The sequence below is a fragment of the Pelodiscus sinensis genome, chromosome 2 (genome assembly GCF_052426305.1).
Source record: "Pelodiscus sinensis isolate ZL-2025 chromosome 2, ASM5242630v1, whole genome shotgun sequence".
In the NCBI taxonomy this organism is placed as follows: Eukaryota; Metazoa; Chordata; order Testudines; family Trionychidae; genus Pelodiscus; species Pelodiscus sinensis.
In genome coordinates, this window is record NC_143053.1 from 175,578,541 (window position 1) to 175,605,559 (window position 27,019).

Sequence of the window (27,019 nt, forward strand, 5' to 3'; positions counted from 1 at the left end):
TAAGGACTTTCATACATGCTTAAATTCAAATATGTTAAAATCAACAGAATTACTCACATGCTTAAACTCCTACATATCTCTTAGTAAAAATGGGACACTAAATGATAATGACCTGATTTTTCCAATGTGCTGAGTTTCTCGGTTTGCTGACTTTACTGATAATGTGAAAATCAGACCCATAAATATTTTCACTGGTGCCAATGGTTGTAGAATGAAGAATGGTCAAGAATGTTAGAAAGATGCAACTGGTTTGGCCTCTGGGAGTTTTCAGCTTTTAATATTTCTCACAAGGGAAATGTAGTTCAATCCCTGACAAATTTAAAATTAAAATATTTTACTGTAGCCTTGCTCCTATAATTTAACTCCAAATATATAAATGAAGTATCCACCTTACCTCCAGGGAATCTAATGTAAATTAATGTCAGACGTTTGCAATGTGAGGAGACAAAGCACAGATGAGTGGCATGAAACAACTTGTAGCATTCAGGCTGAGTATCCTGGACAGTATATTTAATAGGAAACGTATCAGCTAAAATGAGTTTTATGATTCAATTTATTTTGTTTTAAAAATGAAATACATTAGACAAGCAGATTCACTGCTGGAGTATGTGAAGGAAGAACCAATGAAGGAAAAGGCCAGTAAATTAATTTGGTTGAGAATATTTTGTTAAGCAAACAGCGTGTGCATTTCTTGAGGAGAACTATAGAGCAGAAATCTATTTGTAAGATTCAAAAAGGAGGGATTAAAAAACAGTAGATATCTTACCAATGTGCTGATTACTAGTTTATTCTGTGGGTGCACCATCATTGGTGGCAGTCATTTATATTATCTGGGTTTATGTAATCTTTTTAGAAATGTGTATCTGTCTGTCCATCTGTGAATGTTTGCTCAAAAACTCCTCCTATACGGTAAGAACTAGGACCACCAAATCTGGAAAGCAGTTGCTTCTTATCATAAGTTAAAGGTCAGAGTTTGGTTGTGCCAGGATAATAGGATGTGCATGGAATTTGATTGTTTTTCATAAAATGGAAAAGTAGGAGTCAGCTATAATCCAATTGGGCCAGCAGAGGGCAGGGATGGAGAAGGGGACAACTATTATTTTTTTCAGAAAGTTTGTGTGGCTGTCTATCCCCCCAGGTGGAGGGCATGCACCCCTACCCTGGCTGCGATTGCTGCAGCTGCCATGGATAGACGGTTCTCACGTAGTCCAAAGATGCTAAGGCGAGAAGGGGCTGGGTTGTTCTCTGTCCCTGGGCAGTCTGCATACTGAATCCCTCATCCCCATCCCAGAGCAATGATTTAAATGAAGAAAAACAAAACTTATTTGAGTTTAGGACCCAAGCAACTCTGGATAAATCTTCTAGTATTATGTACAAGACTAATATATAGTCATTATATTACAATGAACTTATATTCATTTATGAGACTAGCATATCTTTAATAATAAGAGTCTAAAACCCACCTGTACTGAGAAGCCAAGTAAACTGTATTGTAACAAACTTCATTACTGTCTGAAAAGCAACTGTGAAATAAAATCATGTACATATTAAAAAGATTTCTTTATTTAGTCAAGTCTATTTCATTCTGAAACAAAAATAAGATGTTGCTGCTTTTCACTCCTGCTGATCCTGCAGACTCATTTGAGACTTATTTCTTAAAGACATTTGTTATGGAACAAATCGCTGGATTTTGTTTTGGCTCATGTGTCATCAATAAAATTGTTAACTGAGTAACCATTACAAAATATCTTACTGGTGACACACAAGCTAGAAAGAATGGCTCTTGAATTTCAGAGAACAGATTGAATTTTCAAGGAGGAGGGGAGGAAACTTTTCATGAATAAACTGAGTAAGTTGGATATGAAGCCTCTGAGTAAAGTGCATGTGCCATATTTACATTCATTTTTCAGATTATTACTGTACTTTGCCTAATGAAAGCTAAATATAGTCCCCCACTATATTTAGTCAGTCTAAACAACATTAGAGTATTAGTAATCTGTAAACACTGAAACTTGGTCAAAACATTCATAATACTTCTCTTATTCCTGTGTTTTACAAGATGATTCTTGGATGTAATTCAAGTTTTAATATCTCTCTGAAGCTTTCTTGAATCAAAAAAAATATGATACAAATCATAGAAACTCAAGCTAAGCAGAATATCTTCAGAGGACACCATTTTCTAACACTTCACTTTTTTTTTCTCAAGGCCTCAGGGCAGCCAAAAACTGGACATTTTGGCCAACAATCAACTTTTAAAATTATTTATAGCCAAATATTTTCAACCAGTCTTACTCAGAGTTTTTGATGACCCAGAGTCATATCCTGCTCCCTTGCTGAGGGGACAGTCCTGATCCTGTGAAGCTTCATTGATGAAAAGGGTGGAAAGGATTTGGATGCACTATGCAGGAAGCTTATACCCAGACATAAAAGTAAGGTAATGTGCCCTGTACACCGCTTTCATGAAAAGGAGCAGGCGCATACTGGTGTGCTCTACTGCAGGAAGAGGTGTGATGAACAGGGAAGGCAGCTGAGACTAACGATGTTAAATATTAATTAATTTACTCATCAAGTAGTCAATGGAATTTACATCGACTAGTTGATAGGCACTTCTGCATTCCTCCTTTGAAATGTACAAAAACCCCAACGGGGGCTCTTGTGCATTTCAAAGTTGGAACTCCACATGTAGCCCAGGCCAGCGGGAAGTCCCACTGACTCTGGGCTGCATGTGGTGTGCCAGCTTCGAAATGTACAAGAGTCCCCTATAGGGGCTCTTGTGCATTTCAAAGAGGAGGCACCCGCATGGAGCCTAGGGTCAGCGGGGGACTCAGTACCATGGTGTTTCAAAGGGACAGCTCCACATAGAGCCCGGGGTCAGCTCCATGTGGTGCTGCCGCTTTGGAACACCGTGGCAGCGTTTCAAAGGGGCAGCACCGCACAGAGCCTGGGGTCAGCTGTGCAGTGCTGTCCCTTTTAAACGCTGCTATGGAGTTTGAAAATGGCTGTGCTGCATGGAGCCCATACTCCGGGCTCCATGCAGTGCTGCTGCTTTGAAGTACCCCCCTTTGCTGCCTCTGAGGGAGGCAGCGGTGGGGGGGGGGGGGGGGGAAGCGACTATTAGACTTGACTATCCAATAAGCATTTACTTGTCGGATAGTCAACTAGTCCTTAACATCCTTAGCTGGGATCCTGGCACACAGGGCTGTGCGCTCAGAAAGGCTGCAGCATTCCCCTCACTCCTTCCTAAACAAACATGCCCCCAGCCTCCTGCCAACTCTTGCATCCCTCCACACCACACACCAACACCCTGTTGAGCTCCTCCTCACCCTCAACCCTGATTCCTGCAACCTGCCACAACCCCAGCTCCCTGCCCTGAGCTCCTCATATCCTCTGCCCCTAACTCCTGCACCTCCCACATTCTCCACTCTTTTCCTGAGCCCTCCACATACATACACACACACAATCCCCAAACCACTGCCCTGAGCCCCATCTCACTACCACATATTCACCAACCCCTGCCATGAGCTCTCTGCACGCCACCCCATGCTTAAATTTCTTACAGGTACTGTCGTGTTGCAACCCCCTCAAACTCCTCACCTGAGTTCCCACCTGGGGGGAGGGAGGAGGTGGGAATTGAGATTGGACAGTATCTGTAAGAAATTTAAGTTACTTTCACCTGTCTTTGTACCTTGAATCTCTGAGGTATACCAAAGTAGAAAAAAATATAGGGAGCGGCATATAGCCTGTAGCTCCCCAGCTCTCTGCTCCACCAGGCATTCTCTGGGCTGCTGCTGAAGGCCAGAAGGCGTATTAGGCCATGCCATCACTCCAGGGAAGATCAACACTGCCAGGATTGATCTTTCGGAATTTGATTTTGTGGGTCTAATAAAGATCTGCTAAATTGAACTCAAAGGGTGCTCTCGTTGGTAGCTAGTACTCCTGCTCCTGTGAGGAGTAAGGGAAGGGGATGGTTGCTTTTGATTTCATAGGCCTCCCACTGTGGGGATAATGGGGAAACTCAAATCAAGATACATTAACTCCAGCTATATAATTAACATAGCTGGAGTTGTGTACCTTAATTTGACCTTCCCCTTTAGTGTAGACTTGCCTTAGTAGCTTTGGAGTGATGGCGCACAGCCTAGATTTTCAGGCTGCACGCTTGTTCCAAAATGTGGTCCATAATTTTATTTTAAATCTATGATAGCCTGATCATAACTTTTCACCTTGTGTGTAATTGCTTCCAACAGTTTTCAATGATGTATTCAGAAGATTTCTGTCTTTTTCTCTGTGTTTGTATAGCATGTAGCACAACGGGATTTTTGTCTCTGACTAGGACTGCAAGGCATTATGATAAAAGATTTTCAACACACCTCCTCCATGATAGTGTAACTATGCTGCTATAACAGAGCATATTTTTACTAAAAATAAACTCAAACTTGAGGAATTTCCAGTGTAAAACATGATATAGATAAGATGTGCTGGTAGACCCAGGGGAGAAAGCAAACTTTTTTCCTAGTCCACCTTCCCTCACTGCTTCACTTGTTTTGCTCATGTAATGTCATTTCAGAAAGCATTTGATACAGCTTACTGTTTGTGGGTATGATGGAAGAAGTGCTTAGAAGAGTTAAAAGTGACAGAAAAGGAGACAGGACAGACTGAATTGTAAGTTTGTTTCATTCATAGGAGAACAAAACGACAGATACAACAGTAGGAGGACACAAAAGGGGGATATAAATGGTGTTACATCAGAGATTAAGTTAAACAATAATAGTCATTGTTTGGCATCTCAACTTTCTCAACAATAAATTATAATAAAAGCTCAGAGCTAAAGCTTCATTTCAAGAAGAGAAAAGCTAAACTGAAGGGGACAGAGAACTCTCATTCGAAGCATTTTGATTAATAACAAACTTTAGACAAATTTATTTCTTTGTATGCTTTCTCTATTCAAGATTGTTTCAGTGTGAAAATCTTTTTAAAATGTATACTTGAGATTAAACCACTTCTGCAGGCAGACACCAAGCCATAGTTGAAACTGTTCCCACTAATCAAATTACCAGATTCCTACAGGATATGTTTCCCAATGTGACCTTCTGTTTAAGAAGAATGCAGATTTCACCCTTTAAATGCTTAAACAGAACAAAGCAGTGCAGCATAGCTTCCTCCCACAAGCAGGTCCCAGGGGTCACAGCTAGGCCTTTCACATATATGTAGTGGTAGAAGTGCATATGGGTGTTCTTGTTCCAAATGTATTTTTAGCTTTCTCTACAGTAGCTTTCTTTAACGTAAAATTTATCCACTGGCAATAGCAAAAGGATAGTACTAGTGTAGATGAACCACAACTGCGGTGCAGTTCAGAATAGGTGTAGATTACAGAATGAGTCAAAACACCAGCAAAAGCTGGCAGTAGTTAATCTACATACAAATTCTCTCCAGTAGAGATGAATCAATCATATACACAGCAGAAAATTTCAAGAAAATTGTTTAGTGTAGACAAGGCCTTAGTTGCATGTGTTCACATTTAAAAAGAGGTGGCAGGTTGATATACTGTTTGACATGTAGGTGTATTTCCAGTCTTCTTTTCTTCTTGAATTTTTGCTAAATGAGATGACAAAATAAATGTAGAGTATGGCATACTCATACAAAAGAAATTGTCAGGTGTCTGGAATTCTTTCTGTGAAAAAGTCAACATATTTTAGAAAGTATTTAGAATTTTGCTAAATCAGATTTCTCTTGTTTGGAATCAGGGGTCACAGCTTGTTGGCCCCTTCTCTAGAGATCCACGTTTCGAATTACTGCAAGAAATTACAGGTAAGATTAAACACAACATATAATTAGGTATGAGCATCTTAGTTCAATAAAACTGAAACTGCTTTGTGAAAAGCTTTACAGATTCAAATGCCATTCAGTCAATTCAGCCTTTTCAAAGCAGAGATTCAAACATGATCTTTAAATTGGATGTTTCTAATTAAGTGTTTGTTAGAAAAGTGGCTATTCGATAACCTATCAATGATATATTATGAATTGATATTGTTGCATGTCATGCTGCTGCAGAATGGTCACATATGATATTGTGTTTTGCTTCTAAGAAAAAGTAAACAATTGCCCCTTTTAAACCACAAAAATGCATGTCTGCTCTCAAGTGGACACACTTTAACTGCATCATTAAAGAAAAATGTGCTGCCTATGATATGAAGAGAACAAAATTGCGCAAATCCCAGTACTTCATTGTAAAAAAATGTACAAACACAAATGAAAACTTTTTTCCTACGTCTAGCAGTACATCACCAGAGAAGCCATCCCACAGACCTAGATTTTACATTTCAGCAAACCAAAAAGACCTAGAAGCACTTATATTAAAGAGTATATTACAGAAGTTACATGGTTATCACCAGCTAAACCAAACTAAAATATTCCTAATATTTTTATGAAGACACCCACTAAACAATCAAAGTCGACATAGTCAGTGGGTGATTTTTTTTTTATAGGAATCACCTTAAGACAAGAGACTACTTACCATTTTTAAGACCCGTCACTTTTTTTCTCACTTTTACTCTTTGTGTTTGAAAGGGCCTCTACTCCCATGCATCAGCTTTGAGCTACATCTTGCAGAGAGATCACATCCATTACAAATAACTTTCTGATTGCACTACATGATGAAGTGAGGAAAGAAGGTAGGGCAGGATCAGGCCCATTTTTCCTTAACCCTGAATATCTTTCATTATCAAAGAAAGAGTATGAAAACATTAGTGAAACTTCTTTAAGTATGCGTGTAAAATGCTCCTTCATAACAAAGTCTCACTTTCTCAATTAAGATCATTGCCATTGAAGGCAGATTTAAAGGCTGGCATATATTGACTTTGTCACTGCCAAAGTTCCTTCACCCCAGTCCCTTCCTCATTCTACTTTTTTCAGTGGTATAGGATTATGTTTCTACTGGAGGCTTTGGAGTATTTGTAACTGAGGCCTTATCATTAGGACTGCCACTTACTCACCTCACTTTTTTTTACCAAAGCCTTTTTTTTTTTTTTTTTTTTTTTTAAATTTGGCCTTTACACATGGGATGTTCTTGCCTAATTGATCTTTTGGAGACCACTATCCTTTCTCCAGATCTCTCTTCACCTCTGTCTGCTGCCTATGAGAAATTGGCTAGTTAATGATAAGCTGAAGGGCAGATTAGGACAGCAGACACATCACATATTTACAATAGTGAAAACAGCTTGCAAGCGTGTTAGGGATGTTAAATATTGGTTAATTGAATAGTTGATAACTTCATGAATTCTTATCAGTCAACGATTCTATAGTCCTGGGGGTAGGGCCAGTAGGCAGTATGCTCCAGCCCCACTCCTGAGGAGCCCCCTGCCATTCCGCGCAGGGTGCGAGACAGGAGCTAGTCTGCAAGGGGAGCCAGTTTAAAATCCAGATCTCCTTATGAACCTGTCAGAGGAGGGGGGCTGAGCTCCCTGAACTGGCATGAGCCAGAACTGAGCTGGCTGGCTGCCTGGCTCCAAATACACTTTAAATGCAGAGCTGCAGTGGGGGTAGGTCCTGGGCCCGCCATGAGCCAGACTGAGCTGGGATGTTGGCCAGCCTGCTAAAAACTTTACTGGCAAGGGGGGCGGAATGCATGTAGTTTATAGCATTAACCTATAAGCTTTTGCTTATCTGTTAATGGGTTAATTGACTACAGCAGCAGAGTGGGGGCTAACCAGTTTATTGCACTCTGCGTAGCATGTATGATTACCTGACCTATGGGTGGGTGGCGTATGTGTGCATTCGGTGCAAGGCCCTCAGAGATTGTGTACGGGCCCTCAGAGATTGTGTACGGGCTTTGGAGGCCAGGGTGGCTGAACTGGAGGAGCTGAGGAAAGCAGAGAGGTACGTAGAAAAGGATTTCTGGGACACCGTAGAATTGTCCCACATCTGGTCAGACAGCCCCTGTGCTGTTAAGGAGGATGAAAGGCTCAGGGAAGGAGAGCAGTCAACGGGAGCATGTTGGGGTATCCTCTCGCACCGAGAGTACCTCTCCGGAGAAGGGAACTCCAGTCAGTAGGAAAAGGCAGGTGTTAGTAATGGGAGATTTGATCATTAGAAATGTAGATAGCTGGGTTTGCGATGACCGGGAGAAACATATGATGACTTGCCTGCCTGGGGCAAAGGTTGCGGATCTCTCAAGGCATCTAGATAGACTTATGTGTAGTGCTTGGAAGGAGCCAGTAGTCGTGGTACATACACCCAATGACATAGGGAAGGGTAGAAGAGATGTCCTGGAGGCCAAATTTAGGTTGCTAGGAAAGAGACTGAAATCCAGGCTCTCTATGGTGGCACTCTCAGAAATGCTTCTAGTTCCATGCACAGGGCCAGGTAGGCAGGCAGAGCTTCAGAATCTCAATGTGTGGATGAGATGATGATGTAGGAAGGAGGGGTTTAGCTTTATAAGGAACTGGGGAAACTTTTGGGATAGGATGGGCTCCACCTAAACCAAAGCATATCCAAACTGCTGGCACTTAACATTAAAAAGGTCAGAGGGCAGTTTTTAAACTAAGAGATGGGGAAAGCCGATTGGTGCACAGGAGCACGTGGCTCGGACAAAGATGTCTCTTAGAGGAGAGTCTATTGATAGAGATTCTCTAGGTTTTAGTCAGGAGGAGAGGATGGAAGAGTATAAAGTATGGGCCAGATCAGACGAAAAACATTCACATAAAAAAGAATCTGACATCAGAAAAGGGCAGACAAATAAACAGTGACAAGTTTTTAAAGTGCTTGTACACAAATGCTAGAAGTCTAAAAAATAAGATGGGTGAACTAGAGTGCCTCGTGTTAAAGGAGGATACTGATATAATAGGCATCACAGAAACCTGGTGGAGTGAGGACAATCAATGGGACACAATCATTCTGGGGTACAAAATATATTGGAAGGACAGAACAGGTCGTGCGGGTGGGGAAGTGGCACTATATGTGAAAGAAAATTTAGAATCAAATGAAGTAAAAATCTTAAATGAATCAACATGTTCCATCGAATTGCTATGGATAGTAATTCCCTGCGCTAATAAGAATATAACAGTAGGGATCTATTATTGACCACCTGACCTGGACAGTAATAGCGACTATGAAATGCTCAGGGAGATTAGAGAGGCTATCAAAATAAAGAACTCAATAACAGTGGGGGATTTCAACTATCCCCATATTGACTGGGTACATGTCACCTCAGGACAACATGCAGAGACAAAATTTCTTGATACCTTAAATGACTTCTTCTTGGAGCATCTGGTACAGGAACCCAAAAGGGGAGAGGCAATTTTCAATTTAGTCCTGAGTGGCACGTAGGATTTGGTCTAAGAGGTAACTATAACAGGACCGCTTGGAAATAGTGACTATAATATAACAACATTCCTAAGGTGGGAAGAACACTTCAGCAGCTCAACACTGTGGTATTTATTTAAAAAAGGAGAACTATGCAAAAATGAGAAGGTTAGTTAAACAGAAATTAAAAGGCACAGTGACTAAATTAAAATCCCTGCAAGCTTCATGGACACTTTTCAAAGACACCATAATAGAGGTCCAATTTAAATGTATACCCCAAATTAAAAAACATAGTAGAAGAACTAAAAAAGAGCCACCGTGGCTTAACAACCATGTAAAAGAAGCAGTGAGAGATAAAAAGACATCTTTTAAAAAGTGGAAGTTAAATCCTAGTGAGGTAAATAGAAAGGAGCATAGACACTGCCAAATTAAGTAAAAAATGTAGTAAGAAAAGCCAAAAAGGAGTTTGAAGAACAGCTAGCCAAAAACTCAAAGGCTACATCTACACTGCAGGCTTCTTGTGCAAGAACTGTTTTGCGCAAGAGTTCTTGCTCAAGAGTGTGTCCACACTGCCACGTGCTTTTGCGCAAGAATGTGCTTTTGTGCAAGTGTGTCCATGGCAGTTTGGACGCTGTCTTGCGCAAGAAAGCTCTGATGGCCATTTTAGCCATAGGGGTTTTTTGCACAAGAAACCCCTGTTGCCTGTCCACACTGCCTTCTTGCACAAGAGCTCTTGTGCAAGGGGCTTATTCCTTGTGGGAAGAGGAATAACTCTTCCGCAAGAAGCCCTCTCTACTGTAAATTTACTTGCACAAAAACATGCGTGCAGTGTAAATGCTCAAGTTTTTGTGCAAGAACAGACGTTCTTGTGCAAAAAGCCTGCAGTGTAGACATAGCCAAAAGGTAATAACAAAATGTTTTTTTAAGTACATCAGAAGCAGGAAGCCTGTTAAACAACCAGTGGGGCCCCTGGACGATGGAGATACAAAAGGAGCACTTAAAAGATGATAGTCATTGCGGAGAAACTAAATGAATTCTTTGCTTCAGTGCTTCATTGCTGAAGATGTTAGGGAGATTCTCAAACCTGACCCGTCCTTTGTAGGTGACAAATCTGAGGACTTTTCACAGATTGAAGTGTCATTAGAGGAGATTTTGGAATTAATTGATAAACTTAACAGCAACAAGTCACCGGGACTAAATGGCATTCACCCAAGAGTTCTGAAAGAACTCAAATGTGAAATTGCAGCACTATTGACTATAGTTTGTAACCTATCCTTTACATCAGCTTCTGTACCCAAAGACTGGAAGATAGCTAATGTAACGCCAATATTTAAAAAGGACTGTAGAGGCGATGCTGGCAATTACAGACAGATAAGTCTAACGTCGGTACCGGGCAAATTAGTTGAAATGATAGTAAAGAATAAAATTGTCAGACACATAGAAGAACATAATTTGTTGGGCAAAAGTCAACATGGTTTCTGTAAAGGGAAATCATGTCTTACTAATCTATTAGAGTTCTTCAAAGGGGTTAACAAAAATGTGGACAAGGAAGATCTAGTAGATATAGTATACTGTACTTAGATTTCCAGAAGGCCTTTGACAAGGTCGCTCACTAAAGGCTCTTACATAAATTAAGTTGTCATGGGATAAGAGGGAAGATCCTTTCATGGACTGAGAACTGGTTAAAAGACAGGAAACAAAGGGTAGGAATAAATGGTAAATTTTCAGAATGGACAGGGGTAACAAGTGGTGTTCCCCAAGGATCAGTCCTAGGACCAATCCTATTCAACTTATTCATAAATGATCTGGAGAAATGGGTAAACAGTGGGGCTACGTCTACATTGGCCCCTTTTCCGGAAGGGGCATGTTAATTTCACAAGTCGTAATAGGGAAATCCGCGGGGGATTTAAATATCCCCCGCGGCATTTAAATAAAAATGTCCGCCGCTTTTTTCCGGCTTTTAGAAAAGCCGGAAAAGAGCGTCTACACTGGCCCCGATCCTCCGGAAAAAAAGCCCTTTTCCGGAGGATCTTATTCCTACTTCGAAGTAGGAATAAGATCCTCCGGAAAAGGGCTTTTTTTCCGGAGGATCGGGGCCAGTGTAGACGCTCTTTTCCGGCTTTTCTAAAAGCCGGAAAAAAGCGGCGGACATTTTTATTTAAATGCCGCGGGGGATATTTAAATCCCCCGCGGATTTCCCTATTACGACTTGTGAAATTAACATGCCCCTTCCGGAAAAGGGGCCAATGTAGACGTAGCCTGGTGGTGGAGGCAAAGTTTGCAGAAGATACTAAACTGCTCAAGGTAGTTAAGACCAAAGCAGACTTCAAAAAGATCTCACCAAACTAAGTGATTGGGCACCAAAATGGCAAATGAACTTTAATTTGGATAAATGTAAAGTAACACACATTGGAAAAAATAATCCCATCTATACATATAATATATAGGGGGATAATTTAGCTACAATTAATCAGGAAGGAGATCTTGGAGTCATCGTGGATAGTTCTCTGAAGATGTCCATGCAGAGTGCAGCGGCAGTCAAAAAAGCAAACAGGATGTTAGGAATTATTAAAAAAGGGATAGAGAATAAGATGGAGAATATCTTATTGCCCTTATATAAATCCATGGTACACCCACAACCTGAATACTGCGTACAGATGTGGTCTCCTCGTCTCAAAGATATACTGGCATTAGAAAAGGTTCAGAGAAGGGCAACTAAAATGATTAGGGGTTTGGAACGGGTCCCATATGAGGAGAGAGTAAAGAGACTAGGACTTTTCAGCTTGGAAAAGAGGAGACTAAGGGGGGGATGTGATAGAGGTATATAAAATCATGAGTGATGTGGAGAAAGTGAATAAGGAAAAGCTATTTACTTGTTCCCATAATATAAGAACTAGAGGCTCCAAATGAAACTAATGGGCAATAGGTTTAAAACAAATAAAAGCAAGTTCTTCACACAGCACATAGTCAATCTGTGGAACTCCTAGCCTTCACAACCTCCTCAGGCAAGGACTATAACAGGGTTTAAAAGAGAACAAGATAAATTCATGGAGGTTAAATCCATTAATGGCTATTAGCCTGTATGGGTATGGAATGGTGTCCCTAGCCTTTGTTTGTCAGAGGGTGGAGATAGATGGCACGAGAGAGATTGTTTGGTCATTACCTCTTCGATTCACTCTCTCTGGGACACCTGGCATTGGCCACTGTCAGCAGACAGGGTACTGGGCTGGATGAACCTTTGGTCTGACACAGTATGGCCATTCTTATGTTCTTACTATTACATCCCTAAAGTGTGTATGGATCTCATCCAAAGCTCATTAAAATGTATGGAAAGATTTGCATTAACTTCAATGAATGTTGGATCAGTGTCACTGTAACAGAAACTGATATGCTGATACTCTTATACTCTTACATCCCTAAGGATAACCTAAGTTTTTTTTTTCTTTTTAGAAGATATGATGTTTTAAATGTAACAATTTGTTCCCATCTCATGCTTTCAAAAGTATTTGTTTTATAGGGAGATGGGGTTATAGCTGTCTTGGTCCTCATCTCTGACCTCTTGCTGCCCACTCTGGTCATTCTGCAGTATAACCGTCCCTCCTACCAGATCTCTCCCTTTCCATTTTATGAGAAACAATTGAATTACAAGCACATCCCATTATCCTGGTATGACCAAATCCTGATCTTGTTTTAAGTCGGGGTGGGGAACCTGAGGCCAGAGGGCCGGATGTGGCCTCTGGGTTGCCTGGATCTGGCCCCTGAGGCTTAGGGCCTCCCCCAGCGTTGGAGAGCCTGTACTGGCACTTAACTCCCCCCCCCCCCCGCGCACACACACAGCGCCTCTCTGCAGTTCAACACCCCCAACTGATTTGTCCATGGGTCAAGCAGTCCCCAACCCAAAAAACATTCTCCACCCCTGCTTTAAGTTATTATAAGAGGAAGCTGCATACCAAATTTGGTGGTCATATTTCTTTCTGTTTAGGAGGAGTTCTTGAACAGACTCTCAGCCAGTCAGACATTTACTATATATTTTAGAAAGGAAAAGAGTCAAGTGCTGAGCCTAATACAGGAGGGAGGGAGGGGTAAACAGTGTTATGCTCTTTCTGTGGAAACAGGTTCTGGGATTTTTGCAGGTATCCAGTGACCAGAGCTATATACTTTAGGGGAACTACACTGAGGGCACTTGGAGTAAGAGAGCATTTTTTGTCAACCTTCAAGGCAAAAACTGGGCATGGGCTATTAGAGGGCTTCAGGGGCTGACACTCTGGTTGTGATAAGGAACTAACACTTAGCTAGGACAATCAGGAGTCCCTCATGCTGGGAGCAGGTAGTAATAAGGTGACTCACAGTGGGTGTCCCAAGAAATGTCCAAGTACCTCCAAAACTTTCAATGCTCTGGTGAAGGGGAGCTATGTAGAAAAATAAAGAGTTCAAGGTTTGGGCCCTGAAGTTGGTCCTGCACTACCAGGGCCGAATCAGTTTGGCAAGGGGAGGTCAAGGGATAAAGCCCACGGCTCAGAGTACATTGTTTCCTGGAGAAAATGCTTTGATAATCGCTTTATTCCACCTCGCATTAAGTCCGAAGGCAGAACCTGACAATCCTACCTCTGCCTGCTACAGTTTAGACTCACAGCCTCGCGCTGAGACCAATGACTAATCGCGGGGGGGGGGGGGGGGGCGCGGCCTGTCCCGGGATCGCCTGGCTCAGCTGGAAGGGAAAAGAGCGTCCGCAGCTTCTCTTGCAGGGTCCTTGCGACATCTCAGCTGGGCGGGGACGGGAACATTTTGACAGGCTGCTGCTGCTGTTCGTACCACTCGCTTTCATCGCCCGGGGACAGGCGCAGCGCAGGGAAAGCGCGCAAAGGTTGCCCCAAGCTGCGCGGGCCCCTACGCCCATAAACGCCGGTCCCCGCATAGCCCCCCGCTCTCCTAGTGCCAGCCTGGCAAGTGAAAACAGAGAGAACCCCACGCCCCATAGCGCTTTGCATAACTGCAGATGACCGGCTGTCTGTGCTACAGGGGCCACAGTGCTTCACGCGGCCAGTAGCCTCCTCCCCAGCGGAGGAGCAGCACCGTCGCTGGCTGCTTCCAAACTCAGCAACCAAGAGGCGCAGAGCCCGGGCTGCACCTTCTTCTAAACGCAAAGGCAAGCAATAAGGCTCGCCCCACCCCGCAGCCCAACCCTGCCTAGTGCGCAGCTGCGCCTGAAACACCACACCCCGTCCTGTCCAGCGTCTCTCTCTCTCTCTCTGTCTGCGCATGCGCCTGCGCCTTCGCCTGGCAGCGGTGCAGCTCCCCCCCCCCCCCGCCCGTGGGTAGCCGTGAGTCGAGAGCGGCGCGCATGTGCGCGCGGCGGGGACGCCCTGAGCCTTGTCGGTTGCGGCAGCCCCGGTGTTCTTTGAACCCAGTAACCGCCGTCTCGCGCTCCCCCTGCCCATGGAATCCTGAGACCGATTTGAAAATAACGGCTGTTTCCTGCGGTCTGGTAATGGGGTTGTAACCGCCGGTGCGTTGGCCTGGGCATAGTCGCTCGCCCTTGTCTCCCGCACGGAAAGAGCCGCTCCTTGCCAGGGGCCTGGGGTGCCCCGCCCGGCAGCACCGCGGTCACCCGGGGCGGCTCCTCCGGAACCTCCTGCTTCCCCTGGACTCCTGCGGGTAATAGCCTGGGCGCTGGGAACCTCCAGTGACTTGTCCAAGGTAAGGGACCCGGAGCTCCTGACTTCGTGAGGGAAGGTGAAGCGATGGGTGGGGGAAAGGTTCCCGATCCTGCGGTGAATTAGGGGTGGTAATTGCAGACCTGAGAGGGAAAAGAAAATAAATATTCAAATCCTCTCACTGCAGCCGGCAGTGAATTTGAATATTTATGTACGAAATTTGTATTTGGTGCGTGCATTTACGTGTGGAGGGGGGTGTGTGTGTCTCTATGTATCTCATGTACTTCTGTATATTTGTTATGTGGGACCCCCAAGTGCTAGTCAGATGACACCTTCCTGTCCCCACTGATGGCTCTGCAGGTGCATTGGGAGGTGGTAATGCCCTATTGATGAGATAAAGATCTCTGTGTTGAGCTGCTGCAATTAAATTACCACTAATGTTTAAATTTTGCATTTCTGTGCACTTTGGGGCACCATGAATCAGGGTATGTTGGCAGCTTTCTGAAGCTGAGAGGTTATGCTGGAGGTGGGACTTAGGGATGTAATACTGTAGTCAATTACCCTATTAACCGATAAGCAAAAGTGTATAGGTTAATGCTATAGACTACATGCATTTCTTCTCCTCCCCCGCCAGTAAATTTTTTAGCAGGCTGGCCAGCAGCCTGTCTCAGTCCTGGCTTACGACTGGTCCAGGCCCTACCTTTGCTGTGGCTCTGTATAAAGTGTCATCAGGAGGTTTGTGGGCAAGCAGCCCAGCTCAATTCCAGCTGTGCTGGGTTCAGGAGCTCACTCCACCCTCCACTCCCTGGAGAGGAGCTGCTGCCACCTCTGTATCTGAGGCACCAGCACAGGTGACAGGCAGCTGGTCCACAAGGGGAGCTGGTATTTAAACTGTCTCCCTTCACAGACCAGCTTCTACCTGGCACCCAATGCTGCTGCCTCTGATGAAGAGGTAGCAGTGTGGTGTGGCAGAGGGCTCCTTGTGAATGAGGACAGATTGCACTGGCTGCTGACCCCGCTTCCAACTATAGAATAGTTGAATAACTGATAAGAATTCATGAGTTTACTCAACTATTCAGTTAACTAATATTTAACATCTCTAGTGGGAGCAACATCTGAAGCCTTCCCTTTGACCCCTGTGTGGCACAGAGAGCCACACGGATCAGCCAGCTGCTTTGGGTGGCAGTAGGGATGTAAACTCCCTTTTAATCAGTTAACCGGCTAAGTGTTATGATTAACCTCTTAACTGATTAAATGGGGGTGGGCTGAAGCAGCCCCCTCCCCTACTGCAGGCTGGTGGCTGCTACAGAACCTGCTGGTTTACTGTAACTGGTTAGCAGTATCCAGTAAGGCTGATGTTTACTGGTTAACCATTCACATCCCTAAATGGCATGGAGCTACTCCATGTCCAAGGGTCCCAGTAGGGTGGGCCGTGGGCCAGATTAAAAGGCTTGTTGGGCTGGATCTGCCCAGTGGGCCAGATCTTGCCTGCCCCTAGTGTAACTGATTCAGTAGTATTTGCTTATATTTGCTTAGAGCCTGGAATGATGGGTCATTATTTAAGTGATGGTAAATTCAAGTGTTGGCATTTCAAGTATTTTACTGATCATCATAGTTTGAGAGGAGATGAAGCTTTCAAAAGATTTACACACACTAATCTGAGCAATTATTTTGGGTAAGCAAGGGGTATGATTAACTTGATTTTCCTCAAGGAGCAGTGCTTAGTTTCCAGCATTAGGGAAGACCGCCTTAAATCTCTAACTTTCCTGTGAGGAGGTAAATTAAATCACTTCTTAAATGCCTTTTTTATTATTTCTGCTATGTCTGCAAATACAGACGTTAAAATATCTTTTCAGCTGACAGTTAAAAAGCAGCGGTAACAATGTTTAGAATCCTTTTCAGATACAAAATTTGTGTCCGCATATGCACTTGCAAATATGAGCCAGATATCCACATTAATATCTGCATATGAGGATACCTGTGGACATAACGTGGATATCTGCAAATTTGGAGGATTCTAAATACAAAATTTATGTCTATAACCACCAAAATGAGCTGTGGATATCTGTACATATCCACGGATCTGCAGATTTGCAGGGTTCAAAAACAATATTGTCGTCTTAGTGCTTCACAGGCTAGTTGCATGGTGTCATAGAAATACAAGGCATTACTTAGGGCTTAGATAATTTTCTCTTCATTTCAGAAAGAGAATGCAGAATTAACAGGACTGAGAGAAGCTCACTGAAAGTGCCAGGTATGGCAATATTCTTGAGATAGATCTGGGAGTAGATAAGTATAAGGATTGAGGCAAATTCTGTGAAAAGTGCATCAGGCAAAATAATGCTCTTGTCTATTCTAGAGCAATCTGTGGAATTGTTTCAAAGCAAATAATTCATTTTCATCATGATTCTCTTTTTAGTTAATATGTAGAAAATGACCTACTGTTTTTTTTATTATTTGTGAATTTTAATGTGATTCAGATAGGAATTCACATCACTGAGATTTGTACATGACAAAGGTCTTAAAAATAAACAGGAAAAGCAGACAGCTTGTCGAGAAACATGTACTTTGGTAGGACATGTTGTTGAACAGGTATTTATCATAAGTAGAGCCTATGGATGAGGAGAAAAAGGTGGTTTGTTATAGGAGCGTTTAGTGTAGTCAATTAACTGATAAACCAAAGCTTATAGGCTAATGCTATTGACTACACGGATTTTCCTCTCTCTTCCCCTGCCAGTAAATTTTTTAGCAGGCTGGCCAGCAGCCCAGCTCAGTCCTGGCTTGCAGTGGGTCTGGGAGCTCAGGCCCCCCCACCTGTCCCAGACAGGGACTGTTGCCACCTTTTTATCAGAAGCAGCACCACAGAGTGACAGGCAGCTGGTCCGTGATGGGAGCTGGTTTATAAACCGGCTTCCCTTGCAGACCAGCTCCTATCTGGCACCCTGCGCTGCTGCCTCTGATACAGAGGCAGCAGCGCAGAGTGGCAGGGGTCTTCTCGGGAGTGAGGCTGGTGTGCACTGGCTGCTGGCCTCACCACCAGGGACTATAGAATAGTCAACTAACTGATAAGAATTCATGAGATTACTCGACTATTCAATTAACCAATATTTAATATCCCTATTTTGTTATGGTGGCTGATACTGACAATAAATGTTTATGATGTGGTGCAGCGAGTTAATAGTAGAGTATCACAGTTTGAGCTTTGGTTTCTGTTGCCAAATGCAGGAAATGAGAAAATGCATTTTCAAGGAAAGTAACCTAATTGATTAATTTAAAGAATTTTATTTTTAGTGGTTACATAATTACATATTAATGTATCCTAAAGAAAGAATTCATACTTTCAAGATATTTTATGCACATTTCATTAAGTATAATGGAATTAGATAATAGGTTACTGTAAATGTATGTACTAGGTAGTTAGTCTTTTTATAAGTCTTTTAAAATACAGGTAATAGTGCATTCAGTGTTATAAAATTTTCATATTAGTACTAGTGCCTATGTAATACAGTGGTAGTCATATTTGCAATAGCTTAGTTTTTGCTCTTGTGTATTTGGCATATACTGTACAGACCGGACCTCCCCTTATCCAACACCCTCAGAACCTGACTGGTCCCGAACAAGGAGTTTTTGTTGGACTAGAGGAGGTCATTTCTGGCCCCCCTGCCACCAGGCTCCCAATCCAGCTCTACTTCTGGCCTGGCCACCAGCCTCCTGGCTGGCTCCCCCACAACACCAGCCCAGCTGGGCTTGTGGACATAGCAGAGCTGCCAACTCCCCTGCTGCTAACCTCTCTGCTGGTTCTGCCTCCTGCCCCTGGCCCTTTGGCCCCGCCACGAGCCCAGCTGGACTGTTGCAGCAGGGTTTTTGGATGCCAGCACCCTTGCATACAGCCTGGCTGGGCTCCCAGCTCCTGCAGAGCTCCAGCTACTGACCATCCACTGGAACTCTGGTCCAGGAACATCCGTGGTCTGGCTGGACCAGAAAGTCCTGGTTAAGAGTAGTTCAATCTGTATAACTTTAATTTGTTAGCTTTCTTTTAACACAGAGTATTGGATCTTGGATTTTAGTAAGTGTAACTTTTACATCATAAACTACTTTATGAATTTGGTAGCTTAAATATTTCAGTAATAAAATGTTGAGGCTCTTAGTGTTTGTTTCTAGTACATACTATTGTGTAGACACTGATTCAGAATGTGGCCTGTTGACCATGAGTTTTTATTTTTGTTTTTTTAATTAGTTAGAAAATAGACCTGTAGTAGCAATATGTATCTTTAGTAAATTAATCTTTCCTTTGTCATCTGGTGAGAAGATAATTATTTTAATGTGCATGTAAAAAGATGTTGTTATAATGCTGTTGACCTAGTTATGAAATTAAAATCTGATCTCATATTAAATCTCACTGTTGAAAATTCAGTAGAATAATTTTATTTCTGGTTTGGTTTTGTGTTTGTTTCAGTTTTCCTGATGCTTCTCCCAAGCTCTAGAACGTCTTCATAGTTTAGTAAGTCTTGTGTTGAGTTTACGGTTCTAGAGCATTTGGGTAGGCTCTTGAAAGCCCAGCCATTTTCTTCTCTTGCATCTTCCTTCAAACCACAGATGTCTCAAATAGTTCCATAGTATGTTTTGGCTTGAGTAGCATGAACAGCTTCAGAGCTCCAGGAATACATTTAGGAGCCCGAAGTGAAATATAAACTGTGATCTGCTATGTTAGCGCCTTCTGGAGCATCAGTGCCCATAAAGTGTAGTTCAGCGTATGTGTCTCAAATTATTTGTTTGTGTTCTATAATCACATATTACTCTAGAAAGGATTTCACTGTGTGAAGTGAGCTTCTACACCTTGTCTTAAAGTATTGACACCTGCATGGCCACTATCATGCCAGATATCAATTATAGTGCACCTCTCAACACAAGAATACATCACTGCTGTTGTAGCCATGCAGCATATTCATGTCCCTGTCCCTGTACCAGTAAGATAACTGGTACATCAGGTTTGCTAAGGCAGTTGGTGCTTTCAGCTGAGAGTGATATTAGAGTAATAGCAGTCAGTAACTGCAACTTAGAATCCAGCCGACAGCACCAATGGGAGCTTTAGTTTCATGTGTGGGCTGTGAATATTTTAAATCCAGTTTTCCAGGTTGAGGCTTTTTAAGTCACTGATGACAGATGCCACATTATTCTCTGTATTAAACACCTGTGTAGTCTCAACACTGACTTACCAGTATTATTGAGACATTGTGACTCCCATACTTATTTAGACATCAGACACTTGGCAAGGTATAATCAGTGTGCGTCGGGTTTTATTATGACAACAAATCTACCACTGAGCATGTTGCATCTTGTATGTGCTGGATAATGCAACAAATGACAAGTATTGTGGGGTTCATGATGAGCTGTCCAAAAGTGAGCCTTGTTTCTCAGAGACTGGCATGGCACAGGAAGCACTGGTACATAGAACTGAGCACAGAGGTTTCTGGTAGGGAACATGATTTAGGACAAGTGATCTCAAGTAGAGATGTAAAATCCCATTTAATTGTTTAACTGCTTAAATGTAGTGTTTAACCGATTAAATTAAACAAATTAAAAAGGAGGGGGTGAACTGTAGTCACCCTCCCTCTCCACAGTAGGCAGGGACTGCTTCAGTCTGGCCAGAGCAGCCGCTGTCCATGGTGTGCCCTATGGGGCTGGAGCAGCCTCTTGCCTGCAGCAGACGGGGAGCTGCTCCAGCCCCCACTGGTTAACGGAAAACAGTAAGCATCACCTGTGGGCCTTGTGGGGGCCCATGAAAACGTATAGCATTCTACAAGTAAAATATAATATTAGTTTAATGCACAATATTGCATCTCCACCACCTAAATACAAGAATTAAATGACAATCTGATTATTGGTGGTCTTTACAGAACTAGCCAAGAACCATTGTGAGATTATTTAGAAAGGTATCTCTGTGCGTAACATTCTTTTTTCGTGTGAAACTCACTGTGAGCATATGTGGCCTGGACCACACTAAAGTCAATTACACCATTTACACCATTAGTGAATTTGGCCCTATTAATTGTCATAACATCAGAATAGGATTTTGCCTTTGTTTCCAAATTATCCCCTCTTCTTCCCTGTAACAATGGCAGTAGCATGTCTTACCTCCAGGAGAATGGCTGTGTATATAAACCAGAGTTACATATAGAGTTGCTTATTAGAATGTATACAGCATTTCCCATCTCCATTGGGGAAATACTACAAATTAACTTTCTTTTATCTCTGTTGGGATTAGCAATTTTGAGAATCCTACTGTAGATAAACTACCAGTTGACATGATATTTTAAGCACTGGATTATTTAATCCAGTCTGAAGAAGGTTTAATCAATAGGGTACTTGAAATGCTGGTAGCTGCCTACACAAGATTTCCCAACATTTTTGTCATTCGTGGAGCTGCCCTAGTATGAGAAGAGATGAAGAATCTTCTTGTAGATAAGGCCACAGTCAGTGTCAGAGTTGGGAACAGGACTCTATAAATCCTGGCTCCCACATCTGTGCTTAAACCAGTGATGGGCTACTTAGCTAGTGAGTGGGATGCACGAGTGACACTCCTTCATCTCAGTAGGCTGTAAGATTGTCATAACAGACTGTTTCCCAGGATAGTAGAGTTTTGCTAACTGCACCCGTGTACCTAGCATTTGCAGTGTGCCAATTAAACTGTTGCAGCTTTTTGGATACAGAGGGAACACATAGCTTTCACAGTCAATATTGTATGCATTCAGCATGCATCTCACTTCACCTGTTGTTGCTTTATATGTGTTGTTTTAGTAATATCAGTGGGAAAAAACTATGCAGAAACAAACCAGCGACCCTGCATATGGACAACGGTAAACAAAATGTCTTCTAGGCCACACACAGAACAAGGTGAACTGCATGCGGCTCTTGGGCCATATGTTGCCCACAACTGGCTTACCCTGTGTTCAACAAGGTGGATAAAAACTGGCTGGTTTCTTTGGTTGGTTGGTTGTTTTGTTTTGTTTTGTTTGTTTAAAAGGGAAAATAACATTTTAAAAAATCAGATTTTGATTGCTTTACTTTTTTTCTTTTTAAAAACTGCTTAAAATGAAATCTGAATTTAATACGAAATTTCTTGTGGATTAAATTCATTATCTCTAAAACATTTAAATAAAAATAAATATGCTGAAATCACAAACCTCTATCAAAAATTTTGAACTAATTCATATTATTAGAGCTAAAGGTTGTTTTTCTATATAAAGAAAGAATTTTTCCAATTATTACTTTTGAGGTCAGGCTTTATAAGTATAGCACAACAGGTCAGCCTTAAGTAATTTAAGAAGGTCACAATTTCAAGTAGAACCTAGGGATGTAAAATAGAGTTTAAACAGTTAACTAGTTGAACTAAAATGTTTAACCGGTTAACCGTGAACCTTCTGGTGGCGGCTGCCTGGCCCAGATCCTGCCTGCCCCCACTTGGGCCCTGGGGCTGGAGCAGCTGCTCCATGGGGCTGGGTTGGGGACCCACTACCCAGGCTCCAGGACTGGGATGGCTGGTCTAGCTGGGGTCCAAGCTGCTACTCTGCGAGGCCTGGCGTTGTCCTACCCCCACTCATTTGCAGGGCCGCGACTTCTGTGTGACTGGGCCAGGGTTTGCTGGGGCTGCTGCCAGGGCTGCTGTGGGTCTGACCTGGTTAACTGGTTACCTATCCAGTAAGATTATCCATATAACTTTTTATATCCCTAGTACAAATTTAGATTCCAGTCACTTTTACTCAAGCATATTTGAAAATGTTCCAAAGGCTGATCTGAAATCAATTTTAATTCCAGTTAAATCTTAATGCAACTTGACACCAATGACCAAAAAGTCAGTTTTCTAGTATTTAGGCAATGTATCATTCACCATTTTCTAACATACTAAAATAATACAATTAATAAGAATTTGAAAATATTTAGTTATATAGCTGCTAAGATAAACATATATTTTTATAATGTATATTGTAGGTAGCAAAATTATTTTCCAAATCTAGCAATCAACACGTTTTAGTGATTGTATCAACCAGTGAGAATGCATCTTTCTTCAATTATTTTCTAAAGTACAAATGGAAGAGTTGATTAATATTGTTTGAAATCAATTTTCTACTTGGTGATTTAAATTGCCAATCAATCTACCCTGTCTTCCTTAATGTATTGCTTTGTTGACATGCAGTTTGGAACATCCCATACTCACGTTATTCTGCAACTGTGGAAAGCTGGTACATAGGTTATCTGTAGAGAAAAATTACTTGCCTTGTAATTCTGCCTATCTAAAGATATTATTAGAGGATTCTTACTCGTATTCATATCGGAATTTAGGCATCTTCTTATGAGGTTATGTTTTTTCTTTTATGTGTAATGCAATTAACTGTGAGGTCATACACCCAAAAGCAAAGAATATAGGTCACACTTACAAGATCAGAGAACTATATATTTGAAAGTAGTCATCCAGAAAGAAACTTCGTGGGTCATGATGGATAATCAAGTGAACAGGAGCTTCCTGTGTGGTATGGTGGCTAGGGGAGCAAAGTCATCCTTGTATTTATAAATGAAGTCAAGATCACAGAAGTAGGAGATGCTCTTGCTACTAATTATGGCATTGTTGAGATCGCTGTTGAAATATTGTATCTATTTCTCGAGTCAACACTTGAAAATTTATGTTGACAATCAGAGAATTCAGAAAAGACCTACAAGAGCAATTTGAGTTCTAGAAAAAATGTGCTGCAGTAATAGAGTAAAGAAGGTCAATCTGTTTAGTTGAGCCAAAAGAAAGGGTACTTGAGCACAGTGAAAATACAGGGAGAGAAGTTGGAGGTGATTTGTGGTGTGGTCTAAAATGTAATGTTTATGATCTGTGGGAACACCATGAAGAGAGCTTCTACAGTATAGTCTGGAATCAGAAAATCTTAATATGTGGGACTTGAGAATAGGGTTCTTCCTCAAGGATGTAGGGTGGAAGATTTTTAAGTTAAGTATATGTATGTAGATATATGAGGAAAGAAAGTAAATAAAAAATAATTGAACAAAGTAATATCAACCTGGCCTCACAGCTATTTTATGTTGTTTATGTTACCCTTTTACATACCAAGCTAGTTATCTTTGAGGGAGCACTTGATGATAAAGACTTACTGTTACTGGAATAGGAAAATGCCATGGTGTCTTGGCAAATACTTTTCTCAGTAAATAATTTTGTAATATTAAAGGCTTTGTGTGTTTAGAGGCAGAACCATTCAATAGCTGAAAGGGAAAAATACTTTACAGTCAACATATTACACAAACTATAGTGAGAGATTGTGCCATATACACTCTCAAAGAAACTGAGGAGCAACCTAATCAACATCCTTATACAGCAAACAGGAGAAGATGAAGAATGAGCTCTCAGAACTGCAGCCTCTCATAAAAATAATTTCTTTTTTAGTTGTTGTTATATATAATCCAGCCTCAGTAATTTCCACTCCAGTTAATCTGATGAATGGAGGATTGGCCACAGGATTCCTCGTTGTTTTATACAGTCACTGTGCTACTAGTATCTATTTGATTGATTGGCTGTTTTAAGAAACCTTGAGTGTGAATGTTGCTATTGTCGCACCAAAAGTTTTGTTATACTGTGGAGTTTACCCACATACACTCTGTTTTATGAAAACATTGAGGAAGTAAAATATTTGTGTGGGAGAGTATTAACATTAAATAAACAGATTTTTATTTCTCTTTTGATGTTAAAACTGCAGGAGGAATTCAGGGCTAGGAATAAATGAGGCAGGAAAGTGAAGCATGTTGGGCCATCACAGATAAGGATTCTTTTGGCTGAGAGGAGCAGCTTGCTGTATTTATTTTACTGGCACATGCAATCTTCATTTTGACAGGTTGACCCCTCCCAGGTTACCCTGAACATATGAGGTTTGAAGATGGAATGCAGCTTTGCCAGTTTGTATAATATTGCCTATTACAAAGGCAGTATATATAAAATAATGATGACTCAGGTGTTCTTAATTCTAAATGCATCAGAGTTAAAAGAAAACTTCACTGTATCTTTCATATAGTTTTGGTAAATCCGAGTAACAGGAATCCTTAAAACAAGATTCATATTCTGTGCAAGTTCTAAAATTGTGTTATATACTATAGGATACTATTTATGTTGTGTACAGTACCATATAATAAACAGTAAGCTTCTTCTCTAATCCTGCAACTCATAGAAGAAAAGTGGCTAAGAAATGTTCAAGAGGGTGGAACGTTACAAGGTTCATGTCCTTTTATATTTCTCTTATAATAATTTTATGATAACCTTAAGCTAAATGTTAAAGATATCTCAGCAGTTCCAATAAAAACAGTTTACTAAAGGGAACTTACAGCGAAACTTTTTGTGAGCCATTACTTGGCATATAAAATTATTCTTGCTCCAGGGCAAACTTTTGACCAAAAAATCTTAAACTTAAATATATGCTAATTAGTAGGTATCCTAGCGTTCCTCTCTTTAATAAATCCCTCCCTAACATCTACCCCATCTCTGACTGCTCGAAAAAGCAGAATTCTCTTAGGCCTGATTGCTGCTATGGTGATGTCTTTTCTGTCCCCCATTGCTTTCATGAGAATTGGTGTATGAATAACTCAAAGATGCTTTATGCAAAGTACACTGTGTGACATGCCATTTTAAATGTTGTAGTCCACTGAATCCTATTTGTGTGCTTTCATTCTTCTTGTATATAACGTTAGAAATATTAAGTGGGAACCTGTTTTATTAGTCTAGGTATTCTAGCAAAAGCCATTTAGTGATACTTTAGGAATTTGATGGCTGGGTGATCAAGTCAACAACTTGTGAATGGTTTTGTTTTTCCTGTAAATCCAAATTGTGGTTAATCCTACAAAAACATGTGACCATGCCACCTGATGCTGGAAGCCATTTAGGATCTGGTACCTTTCCATTCAAGGTGAGGAAAAATTTGATCTTAACACAAAGAAATCCCAGCTGGAGCAAAGGAATATAAAAGGAGGAAACAAACAATGGGGGAGTGACATGATGCCAGGAGAACCTCTACTTTACCACTCAAGATGCCTGCTGGAAACTAGGGATGTTAGGGATGTTAAAATGCAGGTAACTGGGTAAGGATGTAACAGCTGACAACTACAGTGGTTACACGCACCTGCAGTGGGGTGGCAGCCAGCTCCATGGGAGCCAGCACGTACCATCTCCTGCCTGCCAGTCCTGCTCTTGGGAAATCAGCTGCCATCCCACACTGCAGCAGCATGGGGTGTCAGCTAGTTCCCTGGGAATGGAGCAGCAGCCTGGGTGTAACCAGTCATGGTAACCGATAAGCCCAGGCTTACCAGTTAACCATGTAAATGGTTTTCCTATTACATTCCACTGGAAACATCTAAAACTGAACAGAGGAAAGGTTGAGCCCAAGCTAGGAAGCTGCCTAGCTTGTGAAAAAGATACTTAAAACAATGCTTAGGGTAAGAATTTCATTTAACAAATGTCTTCACTGTTTTAGGATTAGCTGGTGTGTTTTGTTTGTTTTGGTTTAGGAATTTATTTGATCTGTTTTCACTTGCAACCACTTAAATCCTACTTTTTATACTTAATAAAACATTTTTATTATCAAGCCCAGTGTAAATAATTGTTAAATAATTGTTACCTGGGGGGAGGGGAAGTGCAATCATGGTGCATATCTCTTTCATTGATGAAGACGACAAACTTCTAAGTTTTCCCTGCATAAAACTTTTTTTTGTACAGAGTTAGATGGTTTTATTTGGGATTTTGGTCCTCTTTTGTGGGCTGTGTTCCTGGGTGCTGTCAGTGGCCTTTTAGCTGAGCTCTCAAGAGGTATGCTGGTTCTATGTCTGTGTTACTGTGCTGGGGGCCTGTTACCTCAACTGTACCTGGGTTGTGGGAGATGAGAGCTTCTGGCCTAGCAAGACAGTGTGGTGGGGCATCCCAGAGGGCAGGATGGTAGGCTTAGCAGCATGACCATCATAGTGGGTGACAATCCCAAGGGGGCCTCTGTGATTGAACCCGTAACATTCTCTTCCATCTCTCTGGCTACATTGAA

General features: G+C 41.8%; 1 protein-coding gene across 22 annotated transcripts in view; it reads left to right on the top strand.

The window, feature by feature from the left end:
* Nucleotides 1-27,019, top strand: part of LRRFIP2 (LRR binding FLII interacting protein 2) — a 123,525-nt gene that overhangs the window by 9,768 nt on the left and 86,738 nt on the right. For 8 of the 22 annotated variants that reach the window (XM_025185126.3, XM_025185127.3, XM_014574056.3 and 5 more), the window contains exon 1: nucleotides 14,585-14,994. The exons of 1 other annotated variant lie outside the window; for it this stretch is intronic. The gene's annotated coding sequence lies outside the window, so the exon portion shown is untranslated. Of the gene's footprint in view, nucleotides 1-14,582; nucleotides 14,995-17,154; nucleotides 17,206-27,019 lie in introns of those variants that run through there. 13 more of the 22 variants (XM_014574053.3, XM_014574057.3, XM_006124016.3 and 10 more) reach the window with 7 other exon arrangements.